Consider the following 22,342-nt stretch of genomic DNA (forward strand, 5'->3'; position numbering starts at 1 on the left):
TCTCTTGAATATAAGATTTACAGCCTCGTCCCTTCCAGCATTAATCCAGACCCATCCCTTAGCTCCTTATCCCAGTTTCATTCTTCAGTTATCTCCAGCTATGTCTACTTCTCTAGCTTCTCACCATAACCTCCTTGTCTAGCATGTCAATCTCAACAGTCCAGACACAAAAGTATACCATTCTCATTCAAGTTCAAAGTACCATTTCAACCTCCTGTTCTTCAGACCAACTTTTTCCATTCTGCTTACGAAAACATTTTAATTTATTTTCTTCCCCACATCTGCATCCAGTTCTTATCCCTACTGCAACCAAATTAACCAACACAAGGCAAGGGAAAGACAAAGCACAGAAGAAACCATCCTCCTGTTCAGTTCTGGGGCACAGCCCAAGCTCAGAGCTGAAACCATAGGCCAAGTCCATTTCAGACAGCATCGTACGCATTGTGGTGGAATCTTCAGGTGCTGTGCAATAAAGATAAAAGAAGTTCTACTGAGCATACGCAAAATACCATTTAAAAAACATAGCTGGTGTGAAAGCAGATTTTCACAAAGATAACAATACACATATCCTTGTCATAAAGGACATTTCTCTTAAATTTCTGGTCTTGTCCTACAACAGAGGAGTTTAAGATAACATTGGTCTTAAACCAATGAAAGGAAAAGGAAAGAAATAATAAGTTCAGTCCATTTCCCAAGTTAGTAGTTTTCATTTTGGAAAAAGGAAGCAAAGGCAAGCTAGATCATAACTTAGAAATCAATTTACGAGTTTTGGCTAGACAGGCTTAATAAAAGTTTGGTTTCACTTCAGAACCACATATCTAACCTAACAATTTATGTCCGTCTATGTGCAGAGCTAAAAAAATAAACCACACAAATTTCTACTCAAATATGTCTATATTCAGTCCAGGTTTTACATTTTCGTTACCTATAGCATTACACAAAAATAAGTTTACATACTTGTAATTTGAGTTCTTCAAGAGGGACTCCATGTATTCATGCTAACAAAACACATGAAATAAAAGCAATTCCTGAAATCAATACTTGCTGAAGGACTCTCACATACACCAGCTGCCCCTGCCTTTGGTACTCCAATCAAATCAAATTGTTCCAGTTCTTCAAAATCCTAATAACTGGTAATTCAGGTGACAAAGTGAAAGGTGCACAAACAGTATAAATATTCAGAATCAATTTCTGAGAACTGTAACTGGAAGAAGGTAACTTTCATTTTTCCCTCTACAAGTTCTTCATGGTTTGGGTTATGCAGAGATTGTAAACCAATGAAGATAAAAGAAAAAACATGATTAAACATTGAGAGGGGGAACAGTTGGCAAAATTAAACATTAGATCTAGAACTTAAATCTACAGAATAGTATTTTGTAAAAGTATTAATGGAATTCTGTAGCAAATTTACAGTAACAGATAACTGTGTAGCCTACTTTTGAACTCCAGTTTGCTCCGAGAGAAAAATTTAGTTATTCGTCATTAGGAATACAAGCCAAAAGATTCTTTACAATTATGTTAAAATAAAGTAGGGTTTTATCGGGAATTCAGCTACTGTTATTTTCATTCATGGAAGTTCAAAAAAACATAATAAATTAACATCAGAACCTCTGATTAAATGAAAAACAAACATATTATGATTTTAAAACTGTTAATTTACCTGTGCTTTCTTCCCTCCTCTTCTGTATGTACTTGCAATCAAGAATACCCACTTAAATTATACAAGAAGTAACAGACAGTGTCCTAACTGGTTTAAACAAGAATACACTGAATACAAGAATACACTGGATCAGACCACAAACCTCCTTATCCTAGTATTCTGTCTTTGACAAGTCACCAGAAGATTCCTCGGCAGAAATAAAAAATCTGCTCTCCTGAACCTTCCAAGTATCCAGCAACCTGCAGCTCTAGTGCTTCCTCAAAGTGGCACTGTATTTAATTGCTGTCAATTAATTTTCTTCCTGAAACTTCTGGCATCTACATGTCTTGCAGGAAGATGCTTCATAGCTTAAAATACACAACATCTCAAGAAGGCTCAAACAGCTGATACCCCTAGCCTCTTATGGCGCTCTCTGCCCTTCACGATTTCACAGACCACCGTCATATCCTCCCTATAGCTATCTTTCTCTGCTGCAGTCACAGCCCACTGTATTGGGTCTGGTTGGGATGGAGTTAACTTCCCCCACAGCAGCCCTCATAGTGCCTTGTATAAAAGGGTTTCCAATAGCTTTGATTAGCCCTGTTACCTCTTTCTCTTGCCCTTTCCAGCCTTGCCTTTTAGACATCTAAGCTGACCATATCAGATGGTATCTTTATTTTCTACAAACTTGCCGGTTCCTTCAAAAAATTCTTGCGAGTTTGTTTGATGCAAGACTCACTAACAAAAGCAGTGTTTACTCTTCCCCAAAACAGCACCTTTCTCTGAAATAAGCAACATTAATGTTTGTTATGATTTCTCCCAATTTGCCTGCTATGAAAGTCATAATTATCGGTCAACAGTTCTTTAGAGCTCTCCTGGGAACTTTCATAAAGTGACATGACATCAGCCAACTTGCAGTCAGCTGGGACCTAATCAATTTTAAGTAAAAAGCTGCACATTACATTCAGCAATCAGGTATTTCATCCTCAGGTTTCTCAAGAACCTTGGGCGTGTGTCATCTGGTCCTGACATTCTGCTGTATTTCCTTTACCCAGTTTCTTTTACAACATTTAAAATTGACTTAAACCCTCCGAAACACTGCCTGTAAACTTCCAGCATAGGAATTTTCTCCAGGTTCTCCCACAGCAAACGTTATCAAAAAGAATCTTTTCTGCTGTGCCTCATCTTATATGGACACTCCTCCTATTTCCGAGAACCTACCAGTCCTACAGGCATTCTGGGAGGCTTCTGGCTTCTAATGCATTTGAACAAATACTACTAATAATTTTTTATATTTTCTACAAGTTGTCTTCAGATTACTTTTTGTCTGCCTTGGACTACTACATTTAACCTGTCTGTTCTAGATACAACTTTTTTCAAGAATGCTTACTTTTTCCTGTAAGCATTATTTACTGTCTTGTTTAATCATGGCTTCTTTCCTTTTATCTTTCTATCTTGTTTTGATAAATGCATGCATTTCTCTCAAGTTTCCAGTACGATGTCTTTGAATAGTCTCTATGCCACCTGCAGGGATTCTACTTTATTTACCTTCCCCTTTTATTTTAACAATTTTTCTGACTGATATACTTGCCATTTAAGCACAAGCATGACAGATCTTCTTGTTTCCATTCCTCCAATATGAATTGCAATCATCATTACGGAGATGCACTCTGATTACTATTTTGAAGCAGATCCTAAATATTTTTCAGGAAGAAGTTGACAGTTGCTTTTCCTTTTCTGGTTTCTGTGACTGGCTGCTTCAATAAACAATCACTGATGGTATCTAAAGGTTTAATCTGAGCACCCCACACTCACACAAAATCTAAATCTACATAATGATATATTTAATTAATGTAGTTATAAAATTCTTAAGGTGCCACAAAACACAAGATCTCTGAAGGAAGAAAAAGTCTTGTTGAAACATTTAAAAAAATTCTTAGCTATTTATCTGATTTCTAAGCTGACAGCAGAGGAACAGACAAGCACCTGCAAGAGCTTCCATAATTATTCATACATATACTTGTATACTCAGTTGAAGACATATCCACATTATCTGCACAAAACATTTATTGTTTTAACTCACATAAGCCATCCACTTCAATATTCAGTAATAACTCTTGACAGTATTGACATTGCACACTACGGCTTTGTGAAGAGATACTCATTGTAGCTTTCAAGATTTTAATTTTTTTTTACTGTCATATGTAGCTCATTCTTTATTTAGAAGCTAAAATTAATATTGATATTAATTTCAACTCAATATCAACCAACAATTTACAATTACCTGGACTCTTTAGACTTGTGAGATTTTCACTAATTTTAATTAAACACATAGATGACAACTTGTAAAAACCCCACAGTATTGTTCTTTCTTTTGTTCAGACTGGTTTGTAAGATAGTTTTTGCAAACTTTTCTACTGTGTTATTTCTACTCATAATACCACCATTAATTTCTAACTTTCTTGATAAAGCCTGTTGTAAGGGACTACTCAATTTTTAAACTCCTATAACATAAATTCAGTATACTACTCACGCAATGATGAATTCTTGTAGACCTTAGAAGCACATTTTTCTGTTACAGAATGTTTAGTTATGATTTCTTAGTGGTCTAGTGCATCAAACAGCTGCTTCAACACCTATAATAGTTAATGAAGCTATTAACAAGCTTTAAAATCAAAGTCACAAAAGACACTGTAGCACCTAAATCTAATGGAGGAGAGTGACATCTAGCAGGGCCTTACCAGGTGCTAACCTATTTAAGCTCTGAAATCTCAGCTTGCTGTGGGATCCAGCACCGTTCCTACTCTGGGTTCCTCTGCTGCATGGTTCTTCACTCAAAAAAACCCCAAGATTCACTAATTAATTGGGTAAATGTGCATAAAATCTTTTCTAGGAACAGGTCTACAGAGGGATTTCAGAATTATTTCTTTAGCTCAAGTACTAGCAGTTAAAGTAAAGATCAGTGGGTTCAAAATCTACCTGTAATCTGTTCATGAAACACAACAAAATTTGATATGATTCACAAACCAAGAATTTTAAAATAGATTTTGTGCTTACAGAGTAAAACAGTTTAAAAATTCTAATGTGAATCATGTATGTAGTTTACTAATTACACATGACATACTTTGCTGAAGGAATCTAATGAAGGACAAGAATCATCTGGTATCACTTCTTTCTGACAATTCTCCCATACATAACAGGCTTCTCAAAAGGAAGACACAGACTCATGCTTTTAAGCAAAATATACTTCAAAGCTCATTCTATCATGAATTACTTCAGCAGCATTAAACAACAGCATCCAAAATCAACAAAGGTTTCATACCAGCCTGGAGACAAGAGAACTACATTAAAAATATCAACAACAGGTTTTAATTTTTGAAGAGTTCGGTCACTAACATTAAAGGCAACTAATGCTGCAGTCAGAGAGCACTGCAACATATCATTAAAGTATACGAACAGTTTCCTCCAAAATTCACAAGATTTAACCAAAACCCTAAGTTAAACATCAGTGCAACTTAAGATTTATATCATGGTAGAAGAATTTTTCACATTTCAATGATATTTAAAGGCATATGATTTGAACACATCATTGCTATGACTGCTGTGCTATACAGTGAGAACATACTACAGGCATCTAAAATGCATGTTTCAGAACACTAAACATTTAGTCTGCTCCCGTCACCTTTTGAAACATGGATTTAATACATTCTGGTAAGTTTACATTAACATGGTAAGCTAACAGACTGTTTGAGCTACTGGTTAAAGTAATAAGGCACGCTCTAGTTTTTGCAAGTTTAAATCCCAAGAAAAGCAAGATGGGACATATGAAGTTGTCTGGCCTATTTCTACAATGACATAAGTAGTAGTCAAAAGTACTGAGATGTTTCTAGTTCATTCATACAAGCCAGTACGGGCTGTGTTAGAAAACTCCTCTATGTTTTCTAGAGCACTACAAGCTAAAAAACTGTGGTAGTACTAGCTCAGTAGCCACAGTGGCTAGAGTTCAACATTGACTCAGTGCTTAAATACTTGCTCAGCTCCTTTCCCAGGATTCACAGCCTGAGAAGAATTATGTGCTACTGCAAACATACCCTCAGCAGTACCTGAACTAGTTAGCTATGTCTACACAAAATTTCACACCAACAGGTACATAGTCTTCTAGGATAATTCTGTTTGAAAGGAACATGAAGAGGTCATAGACTCCTGTTAATAGTAGATGTTTTCTATGAAAGAATAAACATTATGCTGTATCCCCATCTTACCTTTATACCAAAAGGAGTAGTTGGCAATTTTATTTCCCGTGTTGTGATAATCTCTATCTCAAGCCTCATCTGCTAGAGTTAGAACTCCAAATGTTAACAAGCAGTTATATTTTACATCAGGGATGGAATTCCCCTTGCAATTGCTGTAACCCAAAGTGGGGTGGTTACCATCAGCCACCCCAAGTAGTTTGGGTACCACTGCTGTACAACATGTAAGAGAATCAATCTGGCCAAAAAGAACAGTCAGTTTCTGAAATTAGGCAACGAGGCAAAGCTACGAAGAGCAGAAAAAGAATAACTAGTATTTCACAGAATATGCTATGAATCCACCTCAGGAAAAACATGTTAAAGTGGTTGCCTCCTAAAAAGAACAACTCAAAAGGGCATCACAAAGTCAAGCCTGTGTCCAAATTGCCTCCAAAGACTACATTAGAAATTGCCATATTTGAGTCGAAACTAATTCTTTCGGACATCAGGTCTAGTTTATCTGCAAACCTTTTCTCTTTTTTTGGCAGCCATATGTGAGCTATCCCTCATAGAAGTATTTGTTCTGGGCTACAGAGACAAAAAGCATCTTCACTGCTTAAGTAAAAATATATTTAATTTGTAACTTTAGAAACGCACCTTACCAACCAACCTTCTTATTAATTACTGCATAACACATGCTAGCCAAAAATCAAGCTATATCTCTTGAAGTCTCCTAGCCTTTCAGGATCTTTCTGAAGACACTAGCTTTGTACTTGATTAATTGTGTATTTGCAATAAGAGCAAAAGTCAAATGAAAAGTAGGAAGAAGAAATTTACAGGCTCAAAGTTAGATCAAATTTATATTTTCATAATCTTTGTATAAACAATGAGCAAAAGAACAAAATCTGTTAGCCAATTATCAGTGAAGCATTATTCCATTTCCAACATCTCATAGTAACATCACACGTCTTCCCAATTTATTCCATTTCCTTATTAAAACTTAATTTTCCTATGTAAATGAGCAAAAGAGTTCTGAAAAGTTCTGTTGACTCTACACCGTGTTTCAAAATTTTAAAACTGTGCTTGCCAGTTTAAGATGATTGAAAACCTACAAATTGTATTGAAAACCTATTAAAAAAGCCTAGATGACAGAATAATGCAGCTTCATATATTATGATGCCGCACTAAAAATGTAACTTTTTGAAAAGTAACATTGGACTGCTAAAAATAATCCAGCAAATAACTTATCAAAAAGTTATAAAGAACAAGTATTTCTTGCAAGTCGAGAGACAAATGCTTCTCGGTTTGTCTATTATAAATTTACAGAGAGGAGGTTTTGGATCAGAGCCCAGTTATAGTTTCACAAACTGATAGAACATACAGGATGGTAACTAAGAAACCCGAGACAAGAATGGTTGCTATAGGGTGTACTGCAATTAGGAAATGTAATAAAAGTCTCTTGCTTTGTCTCAATTTAAGATAATTATGGTTAACTCACAGGTGTTCTTGGAAATTTCATTTTAATGTTTTATACCCTTAATTCAAGGAGAGATTATAGTAACTGTTTAAACTGTTTAACAAATTAAATAGGTTCATTTTTTAAAAAATAATTCTAGAAATTCAATGTATTTTAATAGTATCTCAGAGCAACAGCTTTCAAAATTTCAAACAGTATTGTTATAAGATCATAAGTCATAAAAAATTAGTTCCTTTCTTAAAAGATATTTTGTTGTTGTTTTTGCTGTTAACACATGACCTAACACGGAAAGTGTGACGTTTTCTCTGTCTATAAAACTGTATTTTGGGATCCCTTCTGTGGCTGCCTTCTGAAGTCAGTGACATTGAAAGGATAATTTTTTGAATAATCCATTTATTTAAAAAAAACAAAACAAACATACAAAGTTTGCTCTCTGTGAACAAGAGCCGAACCTGCAGAACAAATACTTCTAAAAACCCAAACCATATATCCAAGATGCAGCCATTTCTCTGGAAGTGTGCAAAGACAGTTATAGTAATTCCAACTGGTCTCACACAATACAGAAGCAACAACTTTCCCCTGCAAAAGGAAATGAATATAATAGCACGGTATCGTTTCTCTGAGCGGCTTTTTCTGCTCTTCATTTCTCTCCAGGTGTTTTGTACAAGAACATCTGCTATCATTGGGAAGAACTTTGAGTGGCATCATCCTGCAACAAAAAATCCTAATGGCAGACAGTTATCAAACTCCAGGAGACAACAAAATTATGTATTACTGCAATATATTCAGTCTAAAAATATACAAAGACATATCAAGCTGGTCTCTCAAATCACCTTAAAATAATTTTTAAACAAATTAGTTATTGTCACTGCTAGGTGTCATGCATATTGCTACACTGAATTCATGATTGTTGCAAATTCTGCCCAAGGAACTGGTCAGCAGAAAGTTAAACTCAACAGACTACTTTTTTACAGCACAAGAACCAGAAGCCATTAGAAAGAACTAGGATGAGCCAGGTCCAAAACGGAAAGAAGCAGTTCTTCATTAACAGGCAGCAAGTAACCTGCCTTATCAAAGGAAGTTGTGGATGCAAGAAGTTTAAACAAGTTCAGGGGGAAACTGGGCAGAGGAGGAAGTGCCCATACATTGAAAGGGAGACTGAACAGGCACTTGTAACTAGATAGCTAAACCACATTAGGAAGTCCCCTGAGCTGAAAACAGGTGGAAGCTGGGACAGTCTAGGAAGGTGGTATGGGAAAAAAAAGAGTATCATATGTTATCATATTTTTATCCTCCCATCGGCCTCTGATTATGGCTACTTTCTTTTCCCCCCATGATCTTTAATGCATTTAATTGCACATTAGCCCTTGTAATGGACAGGAAGATGGTAAGCAGCAACTTACGATTACTGGTTTTATTGATTTTTTTCCCTTAGTGTGCGGCTTCTGGAGACACTGCAATAACAGGCAGATGCACAGGATAGACAGAAAAAGTTCTAATCCATCTTTTGGTCCCAAAAAATTTGTTTAATATGACACCTTCAAGTCAAGGATGTGACAGATATTTAACTGATAAGAACAGATGTTAAACATGACCTTAGACAAAGATCAGAGATTAGAGACAGAATACTAAACTAAATAAACTCTCAATCTGAGCCATTTTTATGCTTTTATACTAATGAAACTCACTAGTAACTTCCCCATTTGTTAAAAAAAGTTTACCGAATTAAATGTCATTTCCTAACTCTACAGTTGCTACTGAAAGCTGGAGAAAAGATTCTTATAATAAGAAATTGTGGTTAAATAGAATGAAAATAAAATAAAGACCTAGAAGAAGCAGAAGTAAGGGCAAATTAGTAATAGTACCTGCAGCTATTTAACTTGTATTAATCTGAATTAAAACCCACTATGTTCTTCTGAACGATTAAAGTTTACAAGACGTGCTTACAGATGATACCAAACTGGGGGAACCAGACAGTGCAGGCAGGGACAGGGCTGCGATCCAGAGGGACCTAGAAAGCATGGAAGAATGAATGAATAGGAGTCTTAGGAAATACATACACGCAGCCCTGCACCTGGGAAGGAAGAGTCCCCCTGCAACAACACAGGCTGGGAGCTGCTCTTCTGAAAACGATGAACAGCTGAACACGAGCCTGCTGTGCGCCCTGGCAGCAAAGGTAACCAACAGAATGCTGGTCTATATTCACAGCTGCACAGCCATTAGACCAAGGGAAATCACTGCTCCCTCTGCTCAGCTCTTGTGAGCTCGTACCTAGAACAGCATGTCCAGGTATGGGCTCCCCCGGACATCGATAAAATGGAGCAAGTTCAGCAGAGGACCACCAAGATGACTACAGGACTGGAGAACCTACCCTGCGAGAAGAGGGTGGGGGAACTGGTCTCAACCAGTCCGGAGAAGCGATGGCTTTTGGGGGGACCTAACAGCAGCCTGTCAGTGTCTAACAGGAGGCCATCAAGACAACAAAGCCAGGCTGTACCCAGTGGCGTGTACAAGGAAGATGAGAGGCAATGCTGAAACAAGAGAAGCTCAGACTAGATATACAGAAAAAAATTCTTGCTATGAGGACAGAGAAGCAGTGGGACAAGGCGAAGCAGAGTGCCAAGAGAGGTTGTGCAGTCTCCAACCTTCAAGGTTTCCGAGGCCATACTGGACAGCATAATCTAACACTATAGGAAACGTAAAACGATTGATGTGGACTTCAAGACCAGTAAAATCATCACAATCACCACATTCAAAGCAGACTTTATTTAGCTTGACCTTTTCACCTTTATGCTTGCTAATGTCCTCCTATGTCCCACAGGCATTTTCTTAAATTTTAATCTCATTTAAGTTAGTTTGGAGGAACTGTTCTCAGCTTTTATTTAATTCTGAAAGTTGCTGCTTCTATTCTTCAGCTGAAGAAGAGATTCTATGCTTGTCATTTTTCTTCCTACCTTATTAACCCATCCGGTACTACTACTTCCTCTAAACTCTTCAGCTTCACTCTGGCCTGCCATGACTGCAGTGCCTCTACTATTTCTTTTACTTTCATAAAAAGATTTTCATACAAAGAGTTTTTTCTACAGGTAATTTTTATCCAATGTGGATGTACTACAAGTATAATCAAGGACAGAAAAAGAAATCACACAGGTTATTAAGCCTGCTCCACTCCAACCCTGTTGGACACAAAGGCATGCAGCAAAATATTCCAAGAGTATCATTCCATTTTTTCCAGATGTATAGACTCTGGCCAAAAATCTCTAAGTAAATACATTTACCTTGAACTGGAAATTGTATGCCTGCTTTAATTTCTAATAGTCCTATTTCTAAGCTTAAGATCAGGTAGGTGCAGGCTCTACGCTACAACACACACTCCGTTTAAGTTCTCATTCTAACTCTGCTATAGAAAAGAAGAAAAAAGGCTACTCCTTTAAAGCCATAGCAAAGTGAATATATACCCCTCCTTATCATCTCCTGCAAACTAGATACTGTGACACATGCAATGGAAGATACAACGGTTAATGAAAATAAAATACAGAAAAAGTAAAGTATGACATTGCAAACAGTATGTGTGCTTATTTAAAGGAGCAATTTCTTTGGCCTAATCTAGTTACATACTTTCGTCTTTTCTACGAGTCTGCCCACAGCAGATAAACACACAAACCTTCTTGTGCTGCAACAACTGACGTCAGCAGTCGCTTAGAAACAGCGTTTGGTGCAAAAGTGGTAGTACCGAAACTATGTTTACAATTGAAAAAGAATGACAGTATGCAGAGCTCACCATAGCTCAGGAAAAGAGATACAAATTTGTAAAGAAATGTACAAAAGATCTTTGCTAAAACTTCATGGGATTTTCAAGGAATGTTTATATGCTTAAATATATTGCAGTAAACAGCCAAAGTAATAGATTTTTTTTCTGTATTTTAAATGGCACAATTTCTACTCCCACGCACCCCTCAAAAAAAAAAAATCATCAGTTTTGGAATGCAAGCTTTGAGCTTTTTCACTTCTGTTTAATCTGTAAACAAAAGTTCAGATCTAGTAACAACTTCATTGAGTAACTGCTTACAGGGACAAAATCCTGTTGTTCCCAGAGCAGGAAAACAAAAGATCTCACAAAATAACCTGCAGGAGTAAAAATAATAATCCCATCACTATTTTCTAAATAGTCAAATGTTTAGAAAGGCTAGCATTTAAGGCACTTGGAAGTGCTCTACATAACTAATACAAAAGTTATTCTGAAGACCCTCAAAAATAAAAACCATAAACCTATACAGCTGCAAAGCTGTTTGTGACAGCTTCACAAATAAGCTTAATTTTACAATTACAAAATTTTAATTTAGAAAGAATGTGTGTGAAAACTGTATGTACAGGTTTATTTATTGGTCCAGCGTAATTTACAAATAAAGCCCAAATTTTGAGTAGCCTGATACTTTACGTTATACAACAACACATTATAAAGTTTCTAACCACTTATTACACTTTTGGAAATCTACTGAAGAAGAAAAAAAAAAATGTGCATAGTTTGGGCAAATTCAAAAAATGTTATTTAAAGTTAAGTGCTAGATTTATGTATTACACCTCTATTAGGCACTCTCCAGCTTCAGGCTGTGGATATTAAGCCATTTTCTCATCAGAGCTGGGCCTGAGAGGAATGCACTGTGAAGTTAGACATCGTAACAGAGAGTGTCTGTACCTTGTGCGCTCACATTCCTCCTGCTGGCTCTGAGAAAACATGAAGGAAGAAGCTAAAACTAGAATGGCCAAAAAAGGGACATTGCAGAGAAGAAAATTGAATAATATGAGTCAATATTACAAAACCCAGAATGTTTATTTTCATAGTCTTTTGTCATATTTCCAATATGAAGCCTCATGTTCAACAGTCACTCTCAACCCCTGAACTGTAATTAGTTACTCAGACATGAGAAGCTCTGTATGCATGTATCGCAGTTTTATGTTGTACACATCTCCAATCAAAAAACTGTATGGAAAGAGAACACAATCTGCCTCTTCCTTTAAGCTAACATAAGAAGTACTACAAATTTGGGAAGGCTAACTGGAACATACACTATATCAAATGGAAGTGATCAAATTCAGGAACATTCCTTCTTCACTCCACCAAAAGAAACCCACCATCCATATGCAAAGTGGAAAAATTATATAAAAGACAGCAAACAGGGATAATCTTTGGTTTTTTAAATATTAACTTCCTGACATGCAAACAGTTCTACACTTTTCATCCCCAAATTCTCTGAAACCAAGACAAGGAAAAGCAGCAAGTAACACCAATTTGATCTGAAGCAGATAATGTGTGGTTTCATTTATCTCATAGTATTTTTTTTTTCCTCTGCTACCAGGAGAAAGCTGTTTCTGTGATATCAATGCACCCATAAAGACCATTGTCTCTAGACACTGTTCCAAAGTAATTTGTGCCAAGAATAGCTATTTGATCCCAAACTGAAACATTCCTACACCAGCCAAAGGTCTAAGTAGTTTATATGTAAGTCATGCAGAGAGAATTGAAGAAAAAATTGGCTCTAGTAAACTCAGGAAAGCCTTCCTTGTTGATTAGGTTATGGGTCAGAAATTACTTCAGCTTGCTTTCTGATTTATATTCCTGTACATGGACTCCAAGTCAACTTTTTCCAGGATTCTGAGTTTACTTCCCATCACACCTCCCACCATGACAGCTGAGAACTGAGTTGCCAGTTTTCTAACAGCCTTGGGAAACAAAGCATCATTTTCTGCTGCTGTATCTGGAAACAGTCAAGGTGCCGAAGGGAACAAACAGCTATTCAAACTGTTCTATGCTTTGAGAAGTTTTGAGAGGCTAGAAAACCGTTCAACCATGCTTCTATGGACAGCACCAGCAGGAGACTCTGTTGTCCAAGGCTCACTACTGGTACGTCTCCCATACAGAGACATTCAGAAGCCACCTGGATAATCTCTTAAATATAACTTGTGATAGGAAGCAAAGACCCAGAAGGAAATGTCCAGTTGTTAGCAAAAATGCAGCCAATGCACTAAGCAAACACTTGCAGAATTCCAGTTAGAATTACGCTCCTACAATACCAGCTTTGTATCCCATAAACAGGTAAGACTTACTGGGAGATTGATTTTGCTGTTGTCTTTGTTCTAATAACTGGTCTTGGAAATGGCCAAGTTTTAAGTAAGGGTCTTTCTTCCTTCTTCACCCTCTCCTTCATAAATGTTAGCTTGTTAACTAAAAAAAAAAAATCACCTCCCTGCTGAAATAGACAGCACACATATAAACAATATACATATATATAATATACAATAAACATATAAACCCTCTTATGTGCAAACAAAACATGAACTTGGACATACAATGAAAACGCACTTCACTCATACATAAGTTACTTTTCTTAGAGAGGAAAAAAATAACTTGAAGTATCGGAAGAAACTGTGAGGAAAATGAGTGGGGATCAATGTCAATAAAACTTTCGGCTTTCTGGTCATTTTGCGAAAAGAAATGCTATGAAAAATCATTTTTTCCCTGCAAAGCAAGCTTCTTTGCTACATCCTTTTATCTGCTGTCCATTTCACTGTTCAGGGCTCCAAAAGAATAGACTGTGACCTATTTGTCTACTTCTGAATAGGTACAACACAAAATAAAACACCAGTGAGACCACTTGCTTTCATATCCCAGCAATGCAGTGAAGCTTGCCTCATGCTAAGTCAAAATGTGTTTGAGCACCTACTTCAAAGAACGGCCATTGCCCTTCCAATGCAGTAGTTCGTTACAAACAAAAAAAGTTACAGTCTACTGTGAGAAAGGCTCAGAGCATAAATAAATCAGCCAATAAATGAGACAGCATTTCATTTATCTTGGAGCTGTCATCGCTAGATAGCTTGTTTCTGTAACTGGTAGATAAATTAAGTCCTATAAAGTGAGGGGAAATACACTGTCACCTTTCATTACACAGAAGACCATCTTCCCAAAACTTGAATAAAACATCTGAACAATGAATATTATAACAGTAACCTCCCTTTTTCAGAAAAAGGGGTAAATAGTTCTGTGAGGAGCACAAATGATTAAATCCTTGGAACTTCTGCCTTATGACTAGATCACCTGACAACTATGGAGTTGTAAGCTCTAAATGCCCCATTTCCCTCTATTTAGAGTACTCATTCCACCTGTCTTTTGTGGCTTCTTCAGTCTTTTTTACAACGGTGCTAGTAGGATCTCTTCTCTTGCTGGCTACTGATTTGCATGAAATTTATCAGAAATTTATTATTCAAGATGATTAACCTCTATCAAATTTAACTGAAATAAACCACTGAATTCAAAGATACTAAGAAGGATGATCACATGACATAATGGTACTTGAATTAAACTATGATATGTGCACACATACACATGTACATGCACATAAATAGATTTGTATACATTTACAAAAAGTTATGGTCATAATTTAATACACATTTATATTGCAAATAAAATAGCCTACAGAAGCACACCCAAAAAGGTCAGAATAGCCACTTCAGAGATGACCTGGAAAACAGACACCCATGGTCTTTCATTACTATCTAACAAGATGATAAAAAAAGGAGACAGCAAATTATTTCTTAAATACCTTTTGTCTTGTAAGGTAAACTTTAGGAATACATTTACATAGCTGAAAATGCTTTATCTTCTTGTAAGGACTATAATTTCAAGAAGCAGTGCAAGTTCAGGACTAAAGCTTTAACGATGAAAGATGTTGTTTACAGGAAAGTCAACCTGGAATTCACAAAAATGAATTGGTTAAGACTAGAAAAAGCTACTTATAAAAGAAATGCTGATTCATTTGCAGAATGGAACAATTGATTTCCTCTTCAAAGAAAAAAAATTCATATCGGTGCTTAAAGAAAAAATAATGTGGAAACTTGTTATTACAAACACCATAAGACTGACTCACACTATTATGTTTAAACAATGTTAACTCTCACTACTACACTTAAACAGTTTTAATTAATTGCCTCAGGACACAGAAAATGAGCTACTACTTTGCAAACTAGAAAATGCAGTTTCACAGTGCATGTAAATGGTTACGAAAAATGCCTACAACCACTGAAACAAAAGTATACTGTACAGTTCATATAGGTTATGAAACTAGTCAGAATACTGAGCAATATATTTTAAATGTCAATGCAAAAGCTGCAATTTAATTGCAAAGTTTTTTAGTTGTACTTTTGACATGGACAATAATTTTGCTAATATAAAAAGCTGTGTAGCTGCTTTGAGGTTACAAGATCTCAGTGTGAACATACAGGGCATTTTCACAGAATGGTTTGGGTTGGAAGGGACCTTATAGATCACCTCGTTCCAACCCCCCTGCCATGGGCAGGTACACCTTCCACTAGACCACGCTGCTCAAAGCCCCATTCAACCTGGCCTTGAACGCTGCCAGGGAGGGGGCATCCATGACTCGTCTGGGCAACCTGTTCCAGTGCCTCACCACCCTCATAGTGAGTAAGTTCTTTCTTACATCTAATCCAACTCTGCTCACTTCCAGTTTAAAGACATCACCCCTTGCCCTATCACTACGTGCCCTGGTAAAAAGTTCCTCTCCAGCTTTCTTGTAGGCCCTTTCAGGTACTGGAAGGCCGCAATAAGGTCTCCCCAGAGCCTTCCCTTCTCCAGGCTGAACAGCCCCAACTCTCTCAGCCTGTCCTCATAGGAGAGGTGCTCCAGCCCTTTGATGATTTCTGTGGCCCTCCTCTGGACCCACTCCAACAGCTCCATGTCTTTCCTGTGCTGAGTGCTCCAGAGCTGGATGCAGGATTCCAGGTGGGCTCTCACCAGAGCGGAACAGAGGGGCAGAATCACCTCCCTGATCCTGCTGGTCATGCTTCTCTTGATGCAGTCCAGGATACAGTTGGCCTTCCGGGCTGCAAGCGCACAATGCCGGGTCATGTCGAGCTTCTTGTCAACCAACACATCCAAGTCCTTCTCCTCAGGGCTCCTCTTAATCCATTCTCCACCCAGCTTGTATTTGTGCTTGGGATTTCCCTGACCCAGGGGCAGGACCTTGCACTTGGCCGTGCTGAACTTCATGAGGTTTGCATGGACTCACCTTTCAAGCCTGTCAAGATCCCTCTGGATGGCATCCCTTCTCTCAGGCTTGTCGACTGCACCACACAGCTTGGTGTCATCTGCAAACTTGCTGAGGGTGCACTCAATCCCACTGTCCATGTCACCGACCAAGATGTTAAACAGCGTCGGTCCCAATACCGACCCCTGAGGAACACCACTCATCACTGGTCTCCACTTGGACATCAAGCTGTTGACCACAACTCTTTGAGTGTGACCATCCAGCCAATTCCTTATCCACCGTGCGGTCCATCCATCAAATCCATGTCTCTCCAATTTAGAGATAAGGATGTCCCGCAGGACAGTGTCAAATGCTTTGCTCAAGGCCAGGTAAATGACATTGGTTGCTCTTCCCATATCCATCAACACAGTAACCCCATCATAGAAGGCCACAAAACTTGTCAGCCATGATTTGCCCTTACTGAAGCCATGCTGGCTGCCACCAATCACCTCCTTATTTTCCATGTGCCTTAGCACAGTTTCCAGGAGCATCTGTTCCATGGTCTTGCCAGGCACAGAGGTGAGACTGACTGGCCTGTTGTTCCCTGAGGCTTCGTTTTTTCACTGCTTTAAAAATGGCGGTTATGTTCCCCCTTTTCCAGTCACTGGGAACTTCACCAGACCGCCATGACTTCTCAAATATGATGGTTAGTAGTTTAGCAACTTCATCTTCCTGTTCCCTCAGGACCTGCAGATGCACCTCATCAAGTCACACAGACTTGTGCACCTTCAGGTTCCTTAAATGGTCATGAATCTGATCTTCTCCTACAGTGGGCAGTTCTTCATTCTCCCAGTCACTGCCTGTGCCTCCTGCGACTTGGGTGGTGTGGCCGGAGTAACTGTCAGTGAACACTGAGGCAAAAAAGTCATTAAGTACCTCAACCTTCTCCATATCCCAGATAACCTGGTCTCCCATATCTTTCCAGAGAGAAGGCCCACATTTTAGTCTTCCTATTATCACTGACCTATCTCTAGAAGCTTTTCTTGTTGCCCTTGACATCCCTGGCCAGATTTAATTCTATGAGGACTTTAGCTTTCCTAACCTGACCCCTGGCTGCTCTGTATTCCTCCCAGGCTACCTGCCCTTGCTTCCACCCTCTGTTGGCTTCCTTTTTGTGCTTGAGGTTGTCCAGGAGCTCCCTGTTCATCCATGCGGGCTTCCCAGTGTTTTTGCCTAACTTCCTCTTTGTTGGGATACACCACTCCTGAGCTTGGAGGAGGTGATCCTTGAATATTAACCAGCTTTCCTGAGCCCCTCTTCTCTCCAGGGCTCTATCCCATGGTACTTTACCAAGCAGATCCTTGAAGCAGCTGAAGTCTGTTCTCCTTAAGTCCAGGGTATTGAGCTTGTCATGCGCCCTCCTCACTGCTCTAAGGATCTTGAATTCCCCCATTTCATGCTCACCGCAGCGAAGGCTGCCCTTGAGCTTTATATTCTCCACCAGCCCTTCCTTGTTGGTGAGCACAAGGTCCAGCATAGCACCTCTCGTCGTTCGATCCTCTATTGCTTGGAGAAGGAAATTAATATCAATGCACTCCAGGAACCTCCTGGGTTTATATTTTTAAATATTTTACAATATTTAGACACACCATAAGTAGTCAGCCATTAAAATACACAGATCTGAAAATGAGGTGGGAAAAACACGTATGTTTTGTACATGTTAGGCATTCTACTTTTCCTTTTTTGTTCTTATAAAATTTTAGAATTTGGGGGCACATGTATTTGCTTTTTCTTGTTTTCTTTTTTTAAACTTTGAAGTAAGTGTTCTAACAATCATTACTAAGTAATCAGCACAGCAGAATGCAGCAATCCTTCAGTCAAATAAAAACAATAAAGCTACACAAAGCACTTAAAAGGAGTTACAGAATGAACAACAACAAGAAAAAAATCCACATCAGTTCACTTAACGGTATTCATGATAATCTCAATATTCCTAGTTTTCATATTGAAAATTTGAAACATTTTGAATATTTTGTTGAATTTTTCTAACAAAATGTTATCTTCCAAAAGTAGCATCCTTAAGCATTTTGGCAAAATAAGAAACCTTTGCTTTATAAATATCCCAAGAGAAGCGAGAATAAAGCTCTATTTTATATAATGATATCTAATACATACAAATGCATTACAGCTTTTTTAGCATTGTAACACAGCAACGAAATCTGCAATCTTATTGTGGATCAAGCTATATTAAATACCAATACAATCAAACAATTAAGAGATTCTGAAATTGCTTCTGTTTGATACATGTTTCTGACCAACAGATAAAAGAGTAATCTTTAATTTTCCTCAACCCATAAGGACTGTAACTAAGCTAATTAATTACTTGAGCACGTAGTACATTTGCATCGAGAACAAAGCCTTTAGCATATAAGAAAAAGAAGTTTTGGAGGTGGACACCCCACAGATAGCGTGGCATAGAAAATAAGGCAGGGAAATCAGATTAGATTTGCCTAGTCTGGCTTTGGGTTATATCCCTGTCAGCATTGAACATTTACAGAAAATGTTGGCCAAATTTCACAGAACATTCAACTTCTGACAGTTCATCAGCCACAAAAAGAAGATTTGGCAAAATTTTTAAGCCTTGTGGACTAACTTTTCCAAATGTTCAATTAATCAAAAAGATTAATGGCAGAATGGGAATTCAACACAAAATACCCACCTGTGTTCACCCCATTTCCTGGGTAGGTTTCACAGTATGCTGCAAATTGTCTCAGCTGTACTGTTAGCAGCATTAGATATAGGTGTTTTGAAGCCATCACAAACAGTAGTCACTGTACCCCTTTTCTTGAGATGTTGTAGGGTCATTACTCCTTTTTGCAGTCATTATACTGGATGACTGCTAAGGGCCAATCTTTGGAAGTGCTTGCCAAACTATCTTGGTCATTGAATAATTCCCCTCAACTATTTCTTACAATATATTCCTAAAAATGTTTTCAGTTGAAAAGTCTTTGTACTGTTTTAGCTCTTCAGCATATTTCTGCCAACTAGCCATACTTACTAAAGATCTTGCAGACCATATTCTGGAAATTTCAGTGACAGAGGACCCTTGTACATCATTCATACTTCACACAGCATTGCCTAGAGCAGATTATCTTGTACAATCACTAGCAAATAGCTAAAGCCCTAACAATTGCTAAATCCTTATTTTGATATCATCAAAAAAAGTGTTCTAACTCCATCTTCTAACTAGGAATAATTGGTATGGAAGATGAAAAAAAAATATCAAGTGAGTTCAGCTTGACATCAAGCTTTACTTCCAAACTTTATGCTTCTATAGTTCTGTTTCTTCTTTACGTGATTAAAGTTTTCTCTCTGCTTTATGATTCCTTTCACTTCCCTCTTTTCTCCTGGGTTTGATTTTAATCTTTATCAAGCACCTATATAATCAATATTTTTGTTAATGTTTTAGTTTAAAAAAATGTGAACTTAATCAAGGGCAAATTTCTGCTTTATCTTCCTGAACGTTATCTAAAGAAAAATAAAAATTAGGTGATGAGAAACTGTGCTTGTATTAGGAAAGCATTCTTAGTTGCACAATGACAGATCAAATATTTCAGATTTCATAAAGGCATAGAGCTAACAACTTAAAGCAGCAGGACTGCAGGTGTTTTCACAAGATTTCCTCTTTGATCACAAAACTCCAGCATTCAGTAGAAGAAAATTCACTAAGTTCATAACAGAAACACATACCTGAAGTCATATGTGTGTACTCCCCAACAGATGAATTTATTCAAAAGCTGAAATGAGACATGTGGTGCACCTGTTTCCATTGCTCCACTCCCCACCCCTCATGCAAAAAATGATCCTTGCGGCTAATGCCTTTCACACTGCTGATTTTACTGGGATGGTGGACAGAACATACAAGCAAACACCTCTATAAAATGAACATACCACAGACCAAGAGTTATTATGAAAGTAGTAAGTGATACATGATTGGATTGCACAATTGCATATTGTAGAAAATTGTCAACCTAATACAACTCTGAAGCTGGCAGGAATACAAAGTCACGGGACCTATTTGTCCCAGGAAGTTCAGTCTGGGCTTCAACTATTAATAAGAAACTGTCATTTTGATCACTTTTTCCCTTTTCTTGCTGTCATATGTGTGAATTTTTGGCAACATGAAAATTAAGAGCCAAGGAGGGTTACTACAAAGAGCTGGATCGAAGCTTCCTTATCAGAAACTTCAGGTACCCAAAAAAGTGGGCATAAAAGTTATCAAAATACCTAATAGCATCAGAGAGGGACAGACATACTTCCTGACTCCGCATGAGAGGACCTCCACTTCTATGTTCTAAGCTAATAGCTTTTCTCCACTACCATATTACATATTTAGTCCTGTAGATGGAAGCATGATGGATTGATAAGAGTCCAAGACTCATAAGGTGACTGACAATAATTACAGTTTTATAATGTCTTCATTTTACTTCACTCTGAAAATAATGAATAATCTTCACATAAACACAACAGTATTAAAGCACTGTTTTAAATGAGTGCCAAATCCTCAAGTATTAGGAAGAATCTTGTTCACGTGTCCTTTACCAGTTCATTCCATTCTCACTTGTGAATACAGTATGATTCTGTCTGTTACCACACAGTCTTAAATTGTTTTCTCAGAAGAACCATCTGCCCCATTTACTATACAAGTTTAATTTAGGTATCTAAACTGCACCTTTCCATTCAAGGTGTTTGCGAGAACTCTGTGTATATGTTGCAAGAATGGTACCACACCTGACTGCAATTACTTAATATCTTTACATTTGAAGTACCTGTTTGCCGTATTTCAGCTATCCAGTGTTGAAGCATTCTTTTCTTTTTACTTCAAGTACACAAATGTAGAATATACAGCTCGTCAAGACACAGAAAAAATATAGAGGCTTCCGAGTGTGAGGGGATGCTATTTTCACTGATTTACTTGGAAGTTCTAACACATCCATTCTTTACACTGCAGTGCCATTTGTTCTCTTAAAACAGCACAACTTGGATTTGCCACAGTAAAGGAGTGGTCTGGCCCTCCCTCAGCTGGTCATTCCCATCCCTGTGTCACTCCCTCCCTTACACAGCAAAAGCATTCATGCAGACACGTGGCAAGGAACTACAAAAAGAACCGATTAGTTTTAACAGGGATTAGTTCCCCAATTTAGTTCACTGTGTAGTCTCATGAATGCTTGTGTCAGCACAGAGGGGTATGGTGCCAGGGCAGGAACGAGCAGACAGTGCTGGGAAGGACCACTCCTTTCAGTGGAGGCACCACAAAGCATTCAGGGAATTGGAACATTTAAGCAGACGTGTTCAGATTAGAGAGTGCATGTCCAAAGGTTAAAAAAAAGGCTTGTTTTTGTGACTACATAAAAATTAATCTAAATTGGACATAGCTCTTAGAAAATTATCACACTCTGACCCCAGAATTCAAAATTTTAATCAAGATTGTACCTCCCAGGCAACAAAAGCTGCTGTTGCACCACACATTTTAGTTAGTTCTGTTCCTGGTATTATCAACAAAAAAAAGCAAAAAAAACAAGTAACACCAAAATGTGAAGGAACAATGAGGAAGTCTGAAAAAAAAAATAATAGAAGATATCAGAGACATACACAAGAGTTCAGCATTCCAAAACAAAACAAACAAAAAAATAGGAGAGAGGTACAGAAAAGTTACTGGTATCACTATCTCACTTGACCTTAAAAGCCATTGACATCTCGACCTCCAGTGCACATCTTAGCAAAAAAACATTTCCTCTACATAGCTGCAGCACACAGAGGACAACATTTTAAGTCAGAAACGTTTGTAAAATTACTATCCCAAAAGAAAACTGTAGTGGCATATGAAGACTGAGAAAAATCACCTGCAACTGTCATTTAAGGGAGAAATGAGCTCTCCATTCCACAAGGTTTGAGGGAA

At 37.8% G+C, this 22,342-nt stretch overlaps 1 protein-coding gene and 1 non-coding gene across 2 annotated transcripts in view; both read right to left on the bottom strand.

The window, feature by feature from the left end:
• PDE3B (phosphodiesterase 3B) overlaps positions 1–22,342 on the bottom strand; it is a 94,430-nt gene that overhangs the window by 53,090 nt on the left and 18,998 nt on the right. The gene's annotated exons all lie outside the window — the stretch shown is intronic.
• LOC142362107 (U2 spliceosomal RNA) lies at positions 8,777–8,965 on the bottom strand. The gene has a single exon (XR_012764678.1). It is a non-coding gene; the product is annotated as a U2 spliceosomal RNA (small nuclear RNA).

This window comes from Opisthocomus hoazin, chromosome 7 (assembly GCF_030867145.1).
Source record: "Opisthocomus hoazin isolate bOpiHoa1 chromosome 7, bOpiHoa1.hap1, whole genome shotgun sequence".
Lineage (NCBI taxonomy): Eukaryota > Metazoa > Chordata > Aves > Opisthocomiformes > Opisthocomidae > Opisthocomus > Opisthocomus hoazin.